General features: G+C 40.4%; 1 long non-coding RNA gene across 1 annotated transcript in view; it reads left to right on the top strand.

Moving 5' to 3' along the window:
- Nucleotides 1-16,248: 16,248 nt before the first annotated feature.
- LOC145422921 (uncharacterized) overlaps nucleotides 16,249-21,431 on the top strand; it is a 131,988-nt gene continuing 126,805 nt past the window's right edge. Inside the window, exon 1 of the long non-coding RNA XR_013904092.1 lies at nucleotides 16,249-16,589. This is a non-coding gene — a long non-coding RNA (uncharacterized LOC145422921). The remainder of the gene's footprint in view (nucleotides 16,590-21,431) is intronic.

The following is a 21,431-nucleotide window of genomic DNA, read 5'->3' as shown; positions in this document are numbered from 1 at the left end:
TAGGGGAGATGGTCACATCTTGCAGGAGCTTTCCTCTCTTCAGGAACTCTCTCTGCAGGAGGGGGAGATACAGGAGAGGTGGAGGAAGATCTCAGCCTGGGCGTTTACTGTCTTATGTAGTCTGGAAGATGAGTGGATGGTGGGGTGGGTGCAGTTTTCTCTGTGGCGCTGCTGCACTGGGCCCCGGTCTGGATGGGCCTGGGCCCCCTTTCCCTGGCGGGTCGCGGAGTGTGGGAGTGCCTACTGGGGTCAGCGGGGGAGCTGGCCCCAGGGAGGGGTTACCTGCCCCTCCCTTCCTTCCCTCCCCATCTCCCGCTGCCTCTCTCTTCCCGCTCCACCACAACCACCCACACATGCAGGGCCTTGGAGTAGGGGTATGTCACCAGGGTGCAGAGGAGGCTACCCCCCCCCCCCCTCTGTCCCCTTCTGGCTGCCTCTGCCTCAATTTTATCCCACAACTTAGACATTCACATTATTCACACTCTCTCATTACACATACATATAGGATCTTGGGGGTGGGCACAATCACAGAGTCCAAATTACCATCAGGGTGTACACCTCACCCCTGGCGTCGTTGCCCACCTCTCAATTTTAAATACACTTAGACACTGAGGGCTATCAGGAGGGACTATGCGCTTACCTGCTGCTCCTTGGCAGGTAGCTCCATGCCCTCCTGGGTTTTAATTGCACCTTAGAACACACATGCATCAACACTACAATGAGCGGGTGGAGGGAGGTTTGGAGTCTTCTCCCACCCCCATTCTCTGCGGCCTGCTGGAGCGGGAGGGCTAGGTGGAGTTGGCCGTCCGACTGCGGTCTGGAGTGTGGGGCCTCCCTGCTGCTACGGAGTCGGGGTGGTCTGCCTCTCCCCACCGCAGGGAAAAGGGTAACACCACCTGGGTCTGGGTGCAGTTCCCCCCTCCAGGGGCAAGGGTACCTAGACCCGGTTTGTAGAGTACGCTTGGGGAGTGTGATCGTGTGTACAGCGTCTCTTTATGTCTGTCTCCACGTTGGTTGAGTGTGGAGTGAGTGCATATGAGAGCATGAGGGGGGGAATGGATGTTTGTGTCTGTGTGTGCCTGTATGTCTGTGTCTATATGTCAGGTTGGGTATCAGACGCCACCTCTGGGGACACCTCAGGCCCTCCAAGGTTTGGAGGCCTATCTCCACCCACCACCACTTCCCCTGCCGGTGGCGGACTCCCTCAGGTGTCGGTGCGTTGGTGGTTCTTTGTGTCTGGGGGTGGGCGTCCAGGTACACACCGGCTCACTCCTTGGCGGCCGCTTATCGGGGCCTGGAGCCTGGGGCTCGCTCGGGCCCCTTCGGGGGTGGGGTGCCCCCGGCCTCTCGGCCTGGGGCTCGGTCACTCAGGCACAGCTGGCGGCCGGCGGAGCTCACGGGCGCGTCACTGCAACTCCCCCTGGCTTCTGCTCCGCGGCTGCTGAGTGAACCCTCATCTGGGACTCTCCTCAGCTCTTACTGGAACAGTGGCGCGGCTGCCCCTCTGTTGGTCTTCCATGGTTTCTTGTGTTCTGGGGGCCTCTGGATGTCTGGAGTTTTGATCTCCTCCATACCTGCTTCACACCCTGGAGGACGGGGCTGTGGCCCCCACACACTCCCTAGCAGATCGTTACATGGAGAAACCTTTGGAATACAAGCGCGCTGATCCACACAGGTACGCACACGGGTGTTCACTGCTCGTAGACCCAAATTACACCTTTCTTGGCTGCTACCTCGAAGCACATCTGTCCTGCGTGCTGCACAACAACATTGAATATTTAGTATTTACTGCTGTTTACACTTAGCTAGATTAATGCGATGGTGTTGTGTTTAGTATGTTGCTTTGTTTCTTTTTTTTTGTCTTTTTTTTGCTTGTTTTCTATTCTTCTCTCAACAGGTGATCCAGGAGATTTTTTATTTTTTTTCTCCCCCCCTTTCTCACTGTCCCTCTCCCCTTCTGTTTTTCCTTTCCTTCCTCTTTCTTTCTCCCTTTCCTATCTCTCACTCATGTCTGTCCCGTCTGTAACATCTGAAAATAAAATATAATAAATAATAAAAACAAAGATCGACCAAATGGACCAATACGGCAATGCCACGATGATCCATTTGGCAAAGTAAATCCATTGGGTATCCTTGTTGGTCTTCAGACAACAATTCTGACGGCTAAAGAACCAAATGGGACAGGCGAAAAAAAAAAAAAAAAAAAAAAAAGAATCATTTGTGGCATTAACCAACCTAATTCTTTGTACAAAAGCTTATATTTCCTTCCACTGAAGCAGGATTCGAATGATACTCATGCCTGGGCCCAATATGGATACATTTTCAGAAATCAGTGTAAACAAAGGGGACTTTGTCTGTGTCAAATCCATGGTTAGACTAAAGCTTTGTACCAAAGTCCTTCTTTGGCAGCTGTCTCATTATCACCTCAGGGGTCGACCTAAGTTAACAAGTTTTAATGATCATTGTAATGAAAGTACCTCATCTATAGAACCACCAGTCATAGAGAGAGAGAGAATTGCCCAAATTAGGTTATAAAATTGACATTTTTTAGTGTGCACAGATCCAGATAACATTCTTAGGTGTCAGTCTAAAAAAAAAATTTCAGTCTTTTCTTTTTCCTATGTAGGTTCCTACAGAGTGGGTCATGGAGCCAAGCAGTGTGTATAATATTCCCCAGGAACCTATACTTCTACCACCTTTTTTGTCATTGCCTTAGAAGAGCTCTGATGCAAACAGATGCCAGGAAGGAGTGCTGCTAATGTTCCAGTGCACTGACCTCTTAGTGAGACAGCTCCCTCACCTAACACCACATTATTTCCAGTGGTTCCTGTTTCCTGTTGTGAGAGACAAGACAACATCCGGATTCTCCCAAAAATGTGAACATTCACAAAGTTCATGTGTGAAAATCATGTAATGAGACAACGAGATCAAAGATAGGAGTGTTTTGATTACCCTGAAGTAATCTCTTCTCCTTGACCAAAGAGTGATAAGGCTCTGTCCTTCAGAGATATACTTCACCCAGTGGCCTGTATCTCGGTGGTAAAGCAAAACAATAAGCCCAAACAGAAATCAACTTTGCAGGACTACAACAGGAAGATGCAGTCTAAGCACATTCTTCTCTCAGTCACTCCATCATCATTTAGACATCAAAGCTTGCTCAGGTTTTGTACAGTTTTGTTCACACAGCTTGAGTGCAAGCTGTCATTAAAGCTAAAAGAAACAATCAAATACTTTCCAAAAATATCTGCTTATCTGCATTTTTCTTGTTTCTCAAAATTGCTAAGGCGATATTATCATTTGTAATGAAAAAATGTCTGTGAAATTCAAAACATATGCAAAATAGACATATCATCATTAGTGGTCTCTGACTTTGGACCCACTGTATGTATCCAAAATTCAGAGAGGCCAACAATAATAGCTCAATTATCCCCGAAGAGAACTGTTTCCACAAACTTGAACACAGGAAATGTTTCCAAATCCGGTAGAGTATGTGAGCTTTTGGGAGGTCTTTTGCCAGTAGAGCAGTTTGATTGAAAGAGTGAGCATGGCTTTTGGTTTTTCACAAAGCAATTCATTCATCATTCATCTGCTTCATTTTATGTTATTACTTTAGTTATCTCTTTAATTTTACATTTTCATGTCTCACATTAATTTTTATTCCCGTCATGTGCTATGAGTCAGTATATGACCAGTGGAAGGAAGCACTTGTGTGTGCTTGAATGCACTGACTTGCAGGTATGTGCACAGTAGTTATTCTGCTGTGGTATTCGCCTGTTGTTGTTTTTGAGTTTAGTTATAGAGCATTTACTCAGCTAACATCTACGTTACAATTTATAGTAAAACGTTTGCTCTGCACATATTTGAATAACTTCTGTTCTGTTCTGACTGTTTTGAACACTGATTGATATATTGATCAATAGATTAAATCTTTGATCAATATAATAATTGCCAAAAAATGAGCTAAAGATGGCATTTTTGCAATGAGATAGAAGTCTTTGAAGCAAACAAAAGTTTTCTTTGTGAATGCATCGACTTAATGATGAATAGACTAATCTTTTCATGTGAACAAATGAGAAACTCCATATAGATTTGGATGACTTGTTTTGATTACCAGTGGCTACATTAAAGTGATGGCCACACACTCAAAAAAGTATTTATGCACAAAATGCTGACTTTAAGTAATTTGACTAGATATTTGTTAAAGTGTGCATGTAAATTTCCATGTAAGTACAATGTTAACCATTACATTTACATTACACATAACAAGTAAATACAGGGCCAGTATTAATGATACAGATGCTTTTAATCTATAAAAGGGAGGGTTATGTAGAGAGCAGCGTGTCATGATTTATGAGATGAATTGTTATTCATTTGCAAATTTTATTGACCAATAAATCACAGTGATTTTACCTTCTACAATAATTAGTTAATACATCAAAAGCACAGCTTTCTGAGCGTGTTTTGAAACTGTGTTTCTTGGAGACCTGGAATGTAAATGTGTTTGTTTTTAAAGCACATTTGTGTCAGTGCTATAGGCTATAAATAAACTAGTCGTAACAGTCAAAACAAAAAGGTTCAGACATTTTTCATAGTGGGGTTTTCAAAAAAACAACAATCACAAAACAAGTTATTAAACACAATTCATTAAACTACATACTGAACTTGGTGGACAGGAATCAAATATCGATCCTATTGGCTCGTATCGATCTGAAACTGTCAGTGTTGGCATCGATAATATTGATATTTGGATTGCTCCATTCACCTCTACTGATCACACTCACAAAGTGTCCCAGTAGCATCTCTCCATTCAGTCTTGCTTAAAATAACCATTATTTCTATATTTAATGGAAAACCCGTCAAGCTCCATGAAGCAGATGAGGATTGCAGGAAGGAAGAAAATTATTCCAAGATTTCAAAATATAACTCTGTGTTTCTGAAACAACGCTGTGAAGCGGTGCCACATGAAGGACAGAACAAACTCACATCAGATGAGATGCAATATCCCAGACATCCACCACAAGTACTTGTGGAGCGAAACCGTAGTGGTCAACTTCACAACTGCATCAGTGTGTGACCTAAAAGAAAAGAAAACAGAGGCCAATGCAAAAGGCATTGTGGGAAAAGGCAAAGTAAAGTAATAAAGTAAAAGACAGCTTTTTAAAGACAAACTTCTCACAGCGACTTTCTGGGGCAACCAGTGAGGTTGGTTAAAATTAGCTGGGACAAGTAGGGTTGTGGGGTGCAAACTGATGAAAGATCACACACATTCGCGTGATGGGAAATTTCCTGTAGCACATTAAATATGATTAATATGGCCACTGTGTATGTTGGCAGCCTATCATGTGGAAATGTGAAAGTGTGTTCTTTGTTTCTTCAGTAATTGGCTCTATCTGTCCTCGAATGGCACGAGTACTGCTCTGTTCCTGGCTGAATTACAGTGTCGCTAACCTGGTGGAAACACAGCTGAGCCTGCCAGTCACAAACACACACTCACACAAACACATACTGTAGCCACCATATTGTAAATGCATAAATGTATAAACTAGCCACCATACATTCCACAGAGATACAACCACCGATTGCTAGGGAAACGTATTCCCCAAATAGTTGGGAGTAGTTCCTGGAAGCTGCTAGTTCTTGCTTGTTCAAATTGGTTGCAGAGAAAGTGCTGCACCAAACTTCCTAGTGACTGCTTTTAGTTGTTAACAGATTGCCATGGTTGCCTGTTGTTTTTCATGTTCGTCTGCAAATACTAACTATTAGCCGAGCAATTGTACAACTTGATAAACTGCGATGCAAACTGAAAATGGAAACAGTTCATGTTTAAAGTTTGCGTTGTACCTCAGCAAGTTTTGCTTTGAAGGCAAATGGTCTCCATTTCTGGTTTCTGTCACAGTTTTGCTAAAGTTCGGAGAATAGCTACACAGTGTTGTTGTAGACATGTCACTAAACACGTCATTCAAACTACAAAATCACAACAATAGCTAAAGTAATCATAAGGAGATTTTTTTGCCAGCTGGTAGAGAATCACACACACACCTTATGTCCCTAGCAACAGGTGGTTGCCAAGAGGTTTCCAAGATGTTACTGACCAGAGCGTTCTCACTCCCGAGGCGTAACATGTCGCGTAATCTCACGCGGTTAGTCTGTTGGATTATTCACATTGCTTATAAAACACTGCATAGCACCAAATCCACACTTTTAAGATTAAATTTCAAAACTTACATTTAACTACTGATTTTATCTGTTTTGATTTTATATACTGTTTTGTTTGTTTGTTAATTAGTTTGTTTGTTTGCTTGTTTTAATCAATTTTAAATCATGCTTTTTTATTTGTTTTTGTTTCTAATGTCTCTGTAAAGCACTTTGAATCACCTTGTTGTTGAATTGTGCTATACAAATAAACTTGCCTTGCCTTGCATATTTTACTAGAGAAGTTGTTAGAATGTGCTAAACTAAACAATTTGTTAACATGTTTTAACACATATTGACACTAATGTAGTCACCGAATTGCATAAAACACTCCGTTTTGATATGCATTCATTTTTCATCAGTCATATGTAATTTAAGATAATACAGGAATGGGTTTCTTCACGTCTCAGTTCACATCCACAGATTATCTGCTTCACAGAAACACTCTTGATGACAGTAACATGATTTCAGCAGCCATATGGTATTGTTGAGCCTGTGCAGCTTACAAGTTGACACCTAGTAAGAGAAAGGAATCTTGGGCTTCAAGTTAAAAACAACATACACTGAAATCCCTCGGCTCATCATTTTGCCAGATTTAGCCAGTGATTAGTCTAGGCCGAAGCTGCTTTGAGATTCTTTAATTTTATTTCTTAATATGTGCATATACCAAATGTTCTGCCAACTTATTTATACTACAGCAAGTCTGTGAATAGAACTGAGTGTATTTACATTGCATTTTGCAAATGGTACTCAATGTACCTGGGTAGAATCTGTGGTCTGACAATCTTTCCCTTTCAGGAACGCAGCCAGTGCAAACAGTACACTGTAAAATGTGATAAGTTAGCTTTGCTTTTTTAAAAAGTATGTAAACTTGTTTAAAAAATAAAGAAGAATAAATGAAAAAAAAATGTTATATTAAAAATAATGAATAATTTTCAGCTTAGATTGGCCAAGTCATTGGATCTCATCCTTACCAAACAGCAGTTACCTTACTCTGGGCTTCATCATCAAAGAAGAGAGCTTTGCTTTGTCACTTACCAAGTAAAGTTCAGGCCTTCGTTATTCTCTGTCTTTAAAGATATTTAATTTGTAAATAACAGAGAAAAGAGTGATGAGCATTTAACAACTCGTGTACCCTATGAGTGCTCCAAGATCTTGACGGAAGAGCTGAAGAACTTGTTTGGGCTGCTTTGCAGAAATAGCTGCAGTTGCAGACCAACCCCTTATTAGCACTTGAAAATAGATAAATGAATGTGAACGTTCACAAAGTACTAAACAGGAGTATTTTCATCTCACCATTTAAATGTTTAAAGAAGTATTTGAGTAATGTCACAGATTCCTGACAGGATGGTATACACATGGGTGGAGTGAAGGAAAGGAAATGAGAAAATAACTTTATCTTCCTTAGTACTCGTGGTAGTGTTCATTTACCTGTCACAGTCCCCGTGTGTGTGTGTGTGTGTGTGTATTTGAGTGTAAGGGCTTGAATATACTACTGTATCTGTATATTTAGATTACTACTGTATGTGTATGCTTAGCCAGCCGGTGGTTGCTAATGGGACTGAGACAGAATGTGAGATCCCAATAATGACCTCCATTATTGTAATTTCAAATAGTTCTCCTACATTTTAGGGCAAATAACTACCAATAAACACCTCAATTATGGGGCGCAACCAACCGCAAGAGTTTTCTTACAGATCTGTCTTTGGTTGCTTACGTTCAAGAAACACACTGTGGAAGAAAGCGTTCAAATGTTGAATGTTAACTAGGTTCAGGCATGAAATGTCTCCGTTTTTATCATTTAAATGTTCTTTAACTAATTATATGTTTTTGTATAAATATGTCATAAAAAAGGGGGATCTTTGTTTTTTAGGTTTTTTTGCACCATGAAAAGATGAAAAGTTTCACAAGATAGATGTCAGCCTGCCTGAAATCTGTTCTCATTCGCTAAAATTTTTTTCCAGTTATTATTAGATTACAGATACTGTTGCAACTTTGTTGAATCTTTGAGAAAATTATTAAGTGGATGAACTTTTGGATTCAGCATCTGGCCATTTAAAAAAGATAGTAATAGTTGTTATGCAGTGTAGAAATTATAGGATAGTTTTGTACAGTCTGTAGCTTAAACTATTTCATGGTAAAATAAATAAGTAAATGAACCAGGTACTTAAAATTCACATAATCATTACATGACTGAGTAGCATCATACCTAAAATAAAGGTTTTGTGACCTCTGCTGTATCCAGGGTAGTGCACTGTGACCAGTGAAACCTCCCCCAGAAAGCCACTTTCTGAAATCCTGTGCTGTTGATGCTGATTTGATAATAACAAAATGTTGGCATGTGTTGGGATCAGTGTGACTCATTCTTCATGTGTTGTTTTTTCCCCAGGAGGTTTCACGCGTTTCCCACAAATAAGAACTACTCACCTGTAAAAGTGTGTTCTGCTTTGGCAGCAATTGCACTACCCTGGTACTAGTTACTGAATTAAAACAACAACTAAATATTCAGTCAGGCTTGAGACAGCGGCAGCGCTCGCTGTGTATTTTTCTCAGTCCACAGAGACGAATCCTTGCTTTCATGTTAAGACATGAAAATCATCAAAAGTGGTTTTTACAATGTTTTCACAAAGAGAGAAAGAGACAGCATCAGTGATGTAAGACAGTCCACATTAAACTGCTCAATTAGCCTCATGCTGCTGCCCACAGGCAATATTTGGAGCCAAAACATTACATTGCATAGCAGCAAACGATTTAGCAGAGTTTCCATTTGTTTTATTTCTTGGATCCCCACTGATTGCAGGATAAAGAGTTCTGCTGCTCAGTTCTTGAGTCACATACTGTGCATTTTCATCTTTTGCAACTTCGAGTGCTGGCATATCTGAAGTCTCAGTGAAAACATACTTTTCCTGTTGTTGATGTTAACATTTCCTTATCTTCACTAGGTCAGTAGAGTAAAGTCAGATGCAATTAAGGTTAATGTGCTTCCTTCTTTTTACACAAGTGAAAGTGTGTCTGTATACATTATTGCAAACTGCCTACTGAGAGCTCTCTCGCCCACAACAGCTCCCTCTCTTTGTCGCGAAAACACACAAACATGCATGAAAAGTAAACTTCCCAAGGTGTTCTGTGAAAGACGCTTGTGTTCTCACTTAACTTTCCACCACACTTGGGTTCAGTGAACACAAGCCAGCACTCATGGAAACAAGTACGACAGGAACTTGAGGGGAAAAGCTACCCAAAACCCCTGAGTTTGTTGTACTTTATTGACCCCTGTGGGGCAATTATCTTCTCTGATTAACTCCCCCTCCAAAAGGATATCAGAGGTCAGGTACAGAAGAGCTTCTGTGGTGGAATTTAAATCTCTCCTGATTACATTTTATGATCAACTTCTTATACTACATTTCTTCACACTGACTCCCCGTAAAGACGTCATGGAACAGTCAAAACAACATTGGTGACATGCTTTGGTGTATAGTGTTGCAAGTGTATGGGAACTACACAGGGAGGATTTTGAAGTGTTACGTCAAGTTGGACACTAGAGGTTTTCTTTTAGGAAAGACTAGTCAGTAGCACCATAAGAATTCACATTTCAACCATATGAGTTCTTCAATGTAGGTGAACCCACAAATGTTACTATAGAATGGTCCATTGGTGCTTTATGGCAGCAGTGGGTGATGCTCTGGGTTATGGCGTTAGTGTGATTAGATTGTCATTCCCAACTCATTATTTTTTAACTTCAAGGGTTGCCAGTATGCAGTGCTTTTAAACCTAAACCACAATCATTTCCCAATCCTTAAATGTCTAACCCTCACCAGCAAGTAAAACTGAAAGTAATAAACAGGTGAAAATGAAACTAAGCATGTGGGGAAAAAACTTGATGATGGGCTCTGCCAGGGCTGCCCTTTGTCACCAATTCAGCCCTACACTAAACCAGAGCCACAAAATAGAGGGGCTGGCAGAAAAGACTTTCTTTTCCACTGTATGCAAAGTTTTAATGAATTTACAGTTACTCAAATGATCTCAGTCTAAAAAATCACTTTCTGGGTCCATGATGTGGAACCATTGGATAGCTTACCCAGCTTTGCCTAGCTGGTAATCCGGCTCTAAGAAACAGCCCTGTTCCCTGTCCTTGGATGGCATTCAAGTCCTGTCTTTGAATCACCCCTTACGTCACACACCCAACTTAAAACCGATCTAACAACAAAGTTGGTTTGCACAAATCACAGGGAAAATGGCAAATTATGACAAAAGACAAGAGGATGTAATCATTCCCGTTCCTAAACCATGCAAATAATTGCTTCCAGGTAAATTATTAAAATCATTATTATTAAAGAAAGTTTGAAAACGTGACCTGACTGTGTTGCCTTACGGCAGTTAGTTTGTGTTAGAACATGCTGGATGAGAAGCATCTAAGGTTTTATTTGCGAGGCCTCCCGCTTTGTATGTGGCTTTGTGTGTGTGTGCTTCTGCATATTTGGGCATTATTTGCAAACACTTATTTTTGTGTTTCATCTGCGTTTGTGTGCACTGATGAATCCAGTGTGTATGCGCACTGTGTATGTGTTTGGTTCAAAAGCCTCCTGCCAGCTGCATGTGTGTGTGTGTGCGTGTGTGTGTGTGTGTGTGTGTGTGTGTGTGTGTGTGTGTGTGTGTGTGTGTGTGTGTGACTTTGCATAGCACATCTCTCCATCTGCACAACAGCAGACGCAGCACTAGCAAACAGCTTTTTTTCCCCTCCACCCCTCGCTGTGAATTCCTTACATTCACAAGACCTGAGGGCAAATGGGAGTGAGAGCACAAGTGTGTTGTGTTTCCCCTGCTCTCTCTTTTTTCTTTTTTTACAACACTTCCCTGTGCCTGGTGTGTGAGAGTGTGTGTCGGCCTCTAATTCATGGCTTCTTTTCTCAAAGTGCTGGTAGAGTGAGCGTAAATAAGTATAATGTAGCCGCAGAGTTTCTATGCAGCCATAAATAACGTGTGATAAAAGGTGACAAGGGTGGGAGGGCGGCGAATGGATTGCTTTTTATATGGCTCCCAAGTGTGGAAATAAGCCACACTGCACATACACAGCACGTAATCTTGACATATACATGATTACATAAGACAGAGATTGTGTGTGTCAAGGCAAAGGGGGGGTCACGGCTCCAATTGTGACTTCTAGCTGTTTGACACACTGCAGGTATGAACTGTCAAACTTTAATATTGTGTTTTTCAGTAACCCTGTGAGGTCTAAATCACCTACCATGTTGTAGGTAAAAATGCGTGTTGTTTGGGAATGCTCATCTAAGTCATTGTTTTTGTTCCCAAGACTTGGGACATCTTCTTTTTATTAAACCTTATTTGTTGTCAAAATAATTGTCGTGCATCTTGAAACTGGAGAATTTTCACTTATTCCACTGGCAGATTTTTCACTTATTTCAAGCAAAAATATCTTGTATTAAGTAAAAAAATCTGCCAATGGAACAAGTGAAAATTCTCCAGTTTCAAGATGCACTGTCTAAAAACAAGTCCCTATATCTTACTGAAATGTTACTCTGTAGCTGAGTGTGTCTTATTTTAAATATGACAAAATTATTTTGAGAACAAATAAGACAAATACTAGATTAATAATTAGATACGTAGGATTTTGAGTTTTGCAGTGCACAATCTAATCTCTAAATGCAGACAGATTGTGATCACGTCTCTATTTGTGGAGAAATGTATGTTTTATAACTGGGAGGTTGTAGCTGGAATCATGAGAGTTTCTGTTTAACTGCCGACTTGACCCAACAGACTTACAAACTGATAGCAGACTGACTCCCTCTTATTGCCATTTTAACACTATCTTGTTGCTCAATATCAATAATGCAATAATAGTGGACATGCTATGGTCTTCAGCCACTGTCTTCACTTGATTGCAGCATTCACATTCAAACAAGCACACTGGTGTCCTGGTAATCACAAGCTAAACAAACACACTTCCATTAATTGGTAAATCAAACTTTTCAAATCATGTCCAGTGACTTTGTCCTTATAGTTCTTGCATTAAAATTGGGGTGGATGTAAGCCTACTGCTATAGCTCTGGTGGATGCTAAGGATTTGAACAGGACTTTAGCCCATTAAGCTAATTAAATAATATGCAGTTGCCTGTGTACTTCTCTTTTATGAATAATGAATGGGTATATGACCATTTTATGCTATAACATGTTGTTTGAGTTCAGTTCGTGTATTTGTATTGTTACCCTGGCATGTTAACGTTTGTGGGTAATTATAAACATCTTTTAAAAACAGAGGGGGGGGGGGGGGGGGGGGGCAAGAGCAAAGAAACAAATGTTTGACATTAATCAGCAGCAAGCAAATGCTTTTGTTTCTCTTCCTTGTTCTTTCCTGGCTGTCAAGACCTCATTATTTTCACTATATTTTTAAAAAAAAAGTTGCTCCATAGTCATTTGCCTAACCAGTGAAATATTTCTGGTTTGAAACTGGGAAGAGAGACGCACATATGTCAAGTTACCTGCTGTGGCTAAAAAACAAACAATAAACAAGAAGTTATGTATTTATTTCCTCCATCTCCTTCTTTATCTGTCAGATATGTAGTCAAATCAGTGTTTGCCAAAATAATAATTTAATAAGAGCCTCAATTTTACACAAGAGATAAAAGACGAAAGAAAGAAAAAAGTAAAACTGCTGGACTCAATGTTGGAAAGGGAAAAATGAACATTTTGACTTTTCCTCAGTGCTTTTCCTGGGAATTGATAGTTACTATCAAATGTGCCCATTAATGACTTCAGCATGGTCTAAACAAATTACTTCCTATGAAGTAGCATCTGAACACCTTTAAAGACGAGCACAGCCTCCTGTCCTAGCGCCAATGTGATGACTCTAGGTACAATAGGGCAGATGTTTGGAGAGTCTTCCCTCAAACGGATTCAAGGAAGGAGTTGAGTGAGAAATACAAAATAACAGCCTGACAGGGAAACTCATATCACCCCCCGCCTCCACCTCCACCCCACATGGCAAGTCGCTGCATGAAGTGTTAAAATAAACTTAATGGATGCAGTCTGTCAGTTCCGAATGTTGGAACGACCGGAGGGGGTCTGCTGTACTGGTGCATTAACAGCAATGACATTTTGAAAATGCTAGAATCATTGAATCCAGAGAAAACATTCAGTATGGTTAATGTTTATTTTTGTGGCTTTGACTAAAATACACAAAAAGTGTCTCTCTCTTTTTTGGAAATCCAAATTTAAAGGCTTTTAATGACCTCTGGCAAGCAGCTCCAGGCTACAGCTCACATCTTACCTCAGATTCGTTTTCGTGCGTCATTGGTTTAATTAGGCTTTTCAATCAATGGCCCTCAGGCCGAATTCTGCTTTCCAAAACATTCTTATTTGTTCCTCCAAAGGGTTTAAGAGAGCGATAAGGCTTTCCCTTTTGGTCTCCGTATAACATTTTTATATTACATTGTGGAATGACATCACTTAACTTAATCTAATTACACAAAGACACAAAGAAATCCCTCTTGGGACTATGAGAACCGGCACAGATACCAAATAAAAAATAATAATTTTTTTTCCTTGAATGTAAAGAAAGAAACAGTATTTGTTTCTTAGGAGTTCAAAGTTACAGTAGAGGTGATGCTTCCATCTGCAGTTACTTATATTTGATGGCATGTACATTTCTCGTGCATAAACAAAATTTGGAGACAGGGAGTTTGGCAGCAAGACCATGCGCAGAGCAGACAGTAGATATGACATGACATGATATGGTACGCGTCAGATACAACATGAAGGAAGGTGGCTTTCTAGACCGTTTGCAGATGTGCAGCAACTGTGGACAGACTAAAGCTGCTTAAATAGCACACCTCAAATAAGATAACCAATTGGACTTGCAGAAAGGTATCAGCTGAGCCCGTCAACTGATGTGGGTTGCATTGATATTAGTTGATCTTGCTGGTATCTGGTCTTTAAGTGATGACGTGATAAATTCTGATTCTGGGTCCAAACTACTCTGTGTTTAATAAGGCTGCTGTGTTTTTAACCTTTTTTAATGCTTTGTCTCTTGTTCTATTTAATCTAAAAACAGTCAGTGATCACTGTTGGCCTTATTACCGCTATCCATTTTAAAGCTAAGTTTTTAAACCCTTACAATGTTACTACAGCCCAGACCATGCAGCAGATTATCTCAGTTGTTCTCCTGGCTGAAGTTTGGTCCGCTTACAGCATCCTCCATCCATGTGACTGCATTTGTCTCTAACCGTCACGTTAACTTTTATCGAGTAGAAAAAACTTAGTTTCACTGTTTACATTATGCTAACATAGCTGTGTCGCTAGCGATCACGTAGCACATCATTATATACCAGCTAGCCAAACTTCAGTAACCCTACAAACATCACTGCTGTTTAGTTTCCTGTCTCCATTTATGTCGGATATTTCAGAAATCTCTCAGTCAGAACATGGTATATTATATTTAGATGGAAACTAGTGAGCTAACTTCCTGCTAACTTCTATCTCCGTTAAATTTCATGAATTCTGTTTTAATGGATGCCTGGATGTTAAACTTAATTGTTAAACCTGGTAGAGCGGCCACACTGATCATTTTATTAAAGATGAAAGGATTTGGACAGTTTTTTTAACTCTCAGTGATGCCGCAGTGATCGTTTGACTTATGGACCTGCAGCTGAGTTTGGGATCAGACACGGTTAATGACGTCAGACTTAAAGATCGGATTGTAGCCTGATGTGTTGGATTGCCAGAACAAACTCTACGCTTGTTTTATGTTCTTACAGGTATACAAGAACACACACCCCTCCAACATGAAACCTTTATTAACATTCCTGAAAATATTTGAATATGCAACAGATTTTTCTCATCTCAGTTTTTGGTCACGTTAAGGTTTATTGATGAATGATGTAAAAAGGGCAGCTCCAACCGAACTACTCAACTGTCTGCAATGTTGAGGAAACATTATGGTCACGATGATTATAAAAACATCTGTGTATTATTGGCCATACTCTGGTTCACGATCATATGTCATGGTCCTGAGTCTTTGATCCAGCATTTTAAAAATGGACTTTCAAATACAGTTTCCTATTAAATAAACATGTTTTTTGAAATATGGCACAGATTTAGGGTCAACTGCCAGTGATCTCGATTATCTCAGACAAGCTGGCATCTGCCCTGTTAGACTTGGCTCTGGGACTCATGAACTCTCTGCTGCCAGCCTCCAACTGCCCGGTCCGTCGGTGGTCATGTCAAGCCCAGCCTCTTTAGAAGGTGAGGACTGTAGCCTTTTTTTTGCCTGCTCACTTCCAGGAGGAAACGATGCTCCTGCCATTGCGCTCTGCGTGTGTCTGCTGAGACTGGGTGTATCCGACTTTTGCCTCGAGTAACCTTGAACTAATCCCGTGTCTTCATCTTTTGCTAGAAGAAGCCACTTCACAAACAAACTTGCTACTCACTGCATCACTTCAGTCTGAAATTGCCACAAATAATTAATTTGTGCATTTTTTTGTTTCTGAGCCGGCAGATCATAAAACTGTGTGTTCCATTTATGGGTGTAACCGTATTGAGACTATGTCATTTGTTTTAGAATTATGAAAACATGAGTTGGCAAACTCGAACAAGTGCGTCTTTAGTCCTGATTTCACCCCATCACCCCCAACCGCTCACAGCAGATGGCTGCACTCCCTGGTTCTGCCAGAGGTTTTTTTCCCTGTTAAAGAGAAGTTTTTCTTTCCCACTGTCGCCAGGTGCTTGCTTATAGAGTGGTTGTCTGATATTTGGGGTTTCATTTGTATTACTGTAAGAGGCGCTATACAAATAAAATTGAATTGAATCACAGATTGTATCACTTGTGGCTACTCAACTTGAGATTTGAAATTTATTGACTGTTGTTCCGCCTGGTGCTTACCCAGAGAGTATTTGGGAGTTTCTGCAGGCTCAGCTGGTGACCTCTGTGTATCCTGAGCCTAAGCTAGAGCTGCCAGATCCTGAGTCAGTGCAGACTGGATGCACTAGCTAAAAATAATTTTACACTGCATTCAGCATAATTGCAAGACATGGAAATATCTACAACCCTAATTCCAAAAAGTTGGGATGCTGTCTGAAATGTAAATAAAAACAGAATAGACTTTCATAATTTTCAAGTCTCCTAGAGTCATATTTTATTAACAATAGAATAGAATATTCTGTGTTTAAACTGAGAAAAAAAGTGCTTTTTAAATTTGACAGCAACATGTCTCAAAAACACCAGGACAGGGGAATGTTTACCACTGTGTGACACAACCTCTTCTTTTAACAACAGTCCATAAATGTCTGGGAACTGAGACCAGTTGTGTACTTTAGGCAAAGGAATACTCTTTTTTTCTTTTTCTTTTTTTTGTGTCCCGTTTGGATCTTTAGCCATCAGAATTGTTGTCTTAAGGCCAAGAAAGATGCCAAGCGGATTTATTTTACCAAGTGGATCATCATGGCCTTGCCATATTGGTCCATTTGATTGACCTTTATTATAATTATGAATTTATTTTATTTTCAGTTGCTACAAACGGGACAGACATGACTGGGGGATAGGACAGGGAGAGAGAATGAAAGAAAGAGAGGGAGAGAAAGAAAACCAAAGGGGAGAAGAGATGGTGAGAGAGGGGGGGGGAAGGAATACTCTTTACCATTCTTCTCTTACAGGATTCTGTTGGCTCAGTAGTCTTGGGTCTTGTGTTTTATTTTGTTTTTTTTGTTTCATGGTCTGCCAAATGTTTGCAGTTGGTGAAAAGTCTGGACTGGAGGCAGATCAGTTCAGCACCTGGATTCGTCTACTGGGGGAGCCATGCTGTTGTAATACAGTTTTTTCTGAATGCTTAAACCCTAACTGTGATTCCTGTAGCACAATCTCTAAAACTATTCAGACTTATAGCAAAACCACTCACTGAGTTTGCAAAACTAAAAGCACAAAAACTGCTTTGCACTCAGTTTGCAATTTTGTAACACACACTTTGCAAAACTGTAGGCACAATTCACTGCACAACACTCAATTACCAAATTTCCAACACACTCCTAGCAAAAGTATACACATGTATGGCTATCATTAACACTAATTTGCCAACTGTCTGGCACACTTTCACATGTGAAAACTTTTTTAGATAATTAGTTCACTTTGCAATCAGCCTAAGCACTATAATACAGGTAAGCTGTGTGTGCGGAGTACAATGGAGGGAGCAGAAAGAGTGAGAAGTAGGGGAGGCCGAGGAAGAGGACGTGGAGGTGAAGAAGTAGGATGAAGAGGACGACAAGGACAAGGAGGAGCAAGAGGAAGACGAGGAGGGGGGAGAGGAAGATGAGGAGGGGGGGAGAGCAAGGGTAGGAAGAGTAAGAAATAGAATTGCTGATGACATCAGAGCTACAATAGTGGACCATGTAATCAACCGTGTAATGACCCTGAGGGTAGCTGGCCAACGGGTCCAGCCTAACTCGAGCCGCTACACTGTAGCAAGCATCATAAGGACTTGAAATGAGAATCGGTTAGTACAGTCACTTCGCACAAAGATTTGTAGCACTGCCATATGCCAATGAGAAACACACCAATACCATTGATGTAAAAATACTGAAATTGTTACTTTACAGAATTGCTAGATGACCAGATGCTGGGGGCAGAGGAAGCATGTTCACTGCAGACCAAGTAACCCATATAGTCATTATGGCGATTGCAAATAATCTTATACTTGGAAATAAACACTTGTGTTTGTTTTGATGTGTGTGAATAAACACCAGTACTTGAAGTTTGGATCCCTCTATGCTTATGGATCTATGACAGAAGTATGAGCTCAAACTGACATAGCCTACCTTGTGCACAGAGAAAGCAAAAGCCAGATGTGTTTTGTATTCATACCATCAGTGTGCAGTTGGCGCATTGTGTGCTTAGTAGATGATGGCTTGTGTGTACTGTTTGATACGGAAAGACCATTTTTACGATGGTGTGAAGGGTTAATCTAGCTGTGTTTGCTTTTGCAAGAGAACTACAATGTTTTGATTATTGGGTGACAGGTTTTCTTATTTGTGTGAAGAGTTTTGCAAAATTAGCCAATAGTTACAAAAAATGTGCTTAAGCAATCAGAAAAAACTGTAAATGCAGTAAGTTGTTTAGCATTTTCATGCAGAAATATGTGAGGCCTTCCCTGAAAAAGACTTCATCTGGAACTGAACAAATATAAAAGCTGGATATACTTTTCAGCATTAATGGTGCCTTTCCAGATGTGGAAGTCTACCCCATAGCATTTTGATTGAGCTTTGGCCTGGTGAAGAGTGAGGTTTCGGGTTCATGTTCACATGACTTGGCTTCGTCTTCTCAGGACAGAGCCTTATAACCTGCATTTGTGTTTAGCAGAATAAACTGTGTTCACGGACAGTGTTTTCTGGAAGTGTTATGCCTGTTCTTAGAGCATTGCCTGCGGAGGCATCCATTATTGATATTCATCCTTGTCCCTTACACAGAGATTTTTTCAGAATTGTTTCATGATACTGTGTTTGAGATATAAAGTCTTCACAATTTTGCATTTTACAAAAAATGTCTGAAAATTGTTCCACAATTTGTAGACCAAGTTTTTTGGGGGAGATTTGTCAACTGCTTCCCATCTTTAATTCTGAGAAATGCTAATTCTTTTAATACCCAGTCATGTTACTGATCTGTTATCAGTTAACCTGAGTAGTTGTTCCTCCAGCTATTTCTTTTTAGTACTACCTACTTTTTCATCCTTTTGTTACTCCCGTCTAAACCTTTTGGGGAAGTATTGCTGAGAATAAGCTGAAATAAGCTATTTCTTAAAATAGTACATTTTTTCAGTTTAAATATTTCATATATTTACTATCATTTACTGTGAACGAAAAGTTATGGGATTTTTAAATGATTGCCTTCTGTTTGTATATACATTTACAGTTTTTTCTGATTGCTTAAGCCCTTTTTTTGCAACTATTGGCTAATTTTGCAAAACTCTTCACACAAATAAGAAAACCTGTCACCCAATCATCAAAACATTGTAGTTCTCTTGCAAAAGCAAACACAGCTAGATTAACTCTTCACACCTTCGTAAAAATGGTCTTTCCGTATCAAACAGTACACACAAGCCATCATCTACTAAGCACACAATGCGCCAACTGCACACTGATGGTATGAATACAAAACACATCTGGCTTTTGCTTTCTCTGTGCACAAGGTAGGCTATGTCAGTTTGAGCTCATACTTCTGTCATAGATCCATAAGCATAGAGGGATCCAAACTTCAAGTACTGGTGTTTATTCAAACACATCAAAACAAACACAAGTGTTCATTTCCAAGTATAGGATTATTTGCAATTGCCATAATGACTATATGGGTTACGTGGTCTGCAGTGAACATGCTTCCTCTGCCCCCTCCTCATCTTCCTCTTGCTCCTCCTTGTCCTTGTCGTCCTCTTCATCCTACTTCTTCACCTCCACGTCCTCTTCCTCGGCCTCCTCTACTTCTCACTCTTTCTGCTCCCTCCATTGTACTCTGCACACACAGCTTACCTGTATTATAGTGCTTAGGCTGATTGCAAAGTGAACGAATTATCTAAGAAAGTTTTCACATGTGAAAGTGTGCCAGACAGTTGGCAAATTAGTGTTAATGATAGCCATACATGTGTATGCTTTTGCTAGGAGTGTGTTGGAAATTTGGAAATTGAGTGTTGTGCAGTGAATTGTGCCTACAGTTTTGCAAAGTGTGTGTTACGAAATTGCAAACTGAGTGCAAAGCAGTTTTTGTGCTTTTAGTTTTGCAAACTCAGTGAGTGGTTTTGCTATATGTCTGAATAGTTTTAGGAATTGTGCTACAGGAATCACAGTTTGGGTTTAAGCATTCAGAAAAAACTGTAACACAGCGTCCCTTCTTTTTTGGAATTAGGGTTGTAATATGGCGATATTTCCAGGGGTTACAGCAATGGAACAGTCTTATTGGTAGAAATATTGGATGGTTTTACAAATCCACACATTATAAAATTCATTATAGACAATTTAAAGTGAGCCGTCTTACATACATTCCCATCCATTCTCTTCGGCTTATCCTTTTCAGGGTTATGGGGAGGACTGGAGCCTATCCCAGCTGTCTTGGGCCGAGAGGCAGGGTGCACCCTGGACAGGTTGCCAGTCTGCCGCAAGGCTAACACATAGACACAGACAACCACTCGCCCTCACATTCACACCTATGGGAAATTAACCTAACCCATACATTCCACTTTGTAAAATTATGTTACTTATAAAGTTTGATGAAGAACTTTCAGTAAGCAACCTCTGGAATTGAGAATTAGTCAAAAATGCCCATCCAACATCTTAACACCTTCCCCACGGTTTTGTTTTTTTTCTTCTGTAAATAAAAACAGGATACACTACACTCGCACTGAACCAGGTTGCCAGACTGAGCATTAGTGCTTTCGACTTTTAACCCACAATTACTTTTTTGTCACGTATCCCACACTGGCACGTCAAAACATTTGAAACACGTCAAAACTTTTGGAACTTCTGTTTTTTGAAACCCCAGGGGTGCCTCTGTGAACTGCTCTGTAATACTTGGCCGTTTGTTCCAAAGAGGCAGTGTATGAATAAATGGAATAAATGGAAACGCAGCAGAGAGACATTGTAAATATCACACTGGATTAAAAACACATTAAAAAGTGTCAGTGCTAAAGTGCCAATTGCAGCTTAATTACTGCAAACACATGCGTAATGTTTGTAATGGGGTTCAGACTGGCGGTGATTTTTGCTCCAACGGTGACAGTAATGCTTTTTGTAATGTTACACAAGAGCTGATAGTACTATACAGGCCTGCTGGCACACTAGCAAAACACATTGTACAGCACATACCCCACCCACGCTAGTGCACAAACACTGACCCACACTGCTTTGAGACAGAGTGAGTGTCTTTGCAGATGCTGTCAAGGATAGATTGTGGTCATCACGGCCTTCCTTCAGGGGATATGACTCATTAGACAAACACATGAAGAAACCAGACCTCACATTGGCACTGCTATGCATTTTTCCCCCACAGTGGATAGTACAGTGCTCACAGATAATGATTTTGTGACCAGCACACCAGTCTCCTTAAAAGTCCCTTTAACTACTCCTTTACTAGGAGTAATACTTTTGATCGCATAAAATAACCTGAAATCAAAGGTTTCAACCTCCCAGACAGCCAGAAATAAAGAGAAAATCTGATGGTTTGAAAACATTAATAAACTAATAAACAAATGTGTATT

The sequence above is a fragment of the Astatotilapia calliptera genome, chromosome 20 (genome assembly GCF_964374335.1).
Source record: "Astatotilapia calliptera chromosome 20, fAstCal68.1, whole genome shotgun sequence".
Taxonomy (NCBI): domain Eukaryota; kingdom Metazoa; phylum Chordata; class Actinopteri; order Cichliformes; family Cichlidae; genus Astatotilapia; species Astatotilapia calliptera.
The sequence above is the reverse complement of the archived record's forward strand: the minus strand, read 5'-3'. Positions and strand labels throughout refer to the sequence as shown.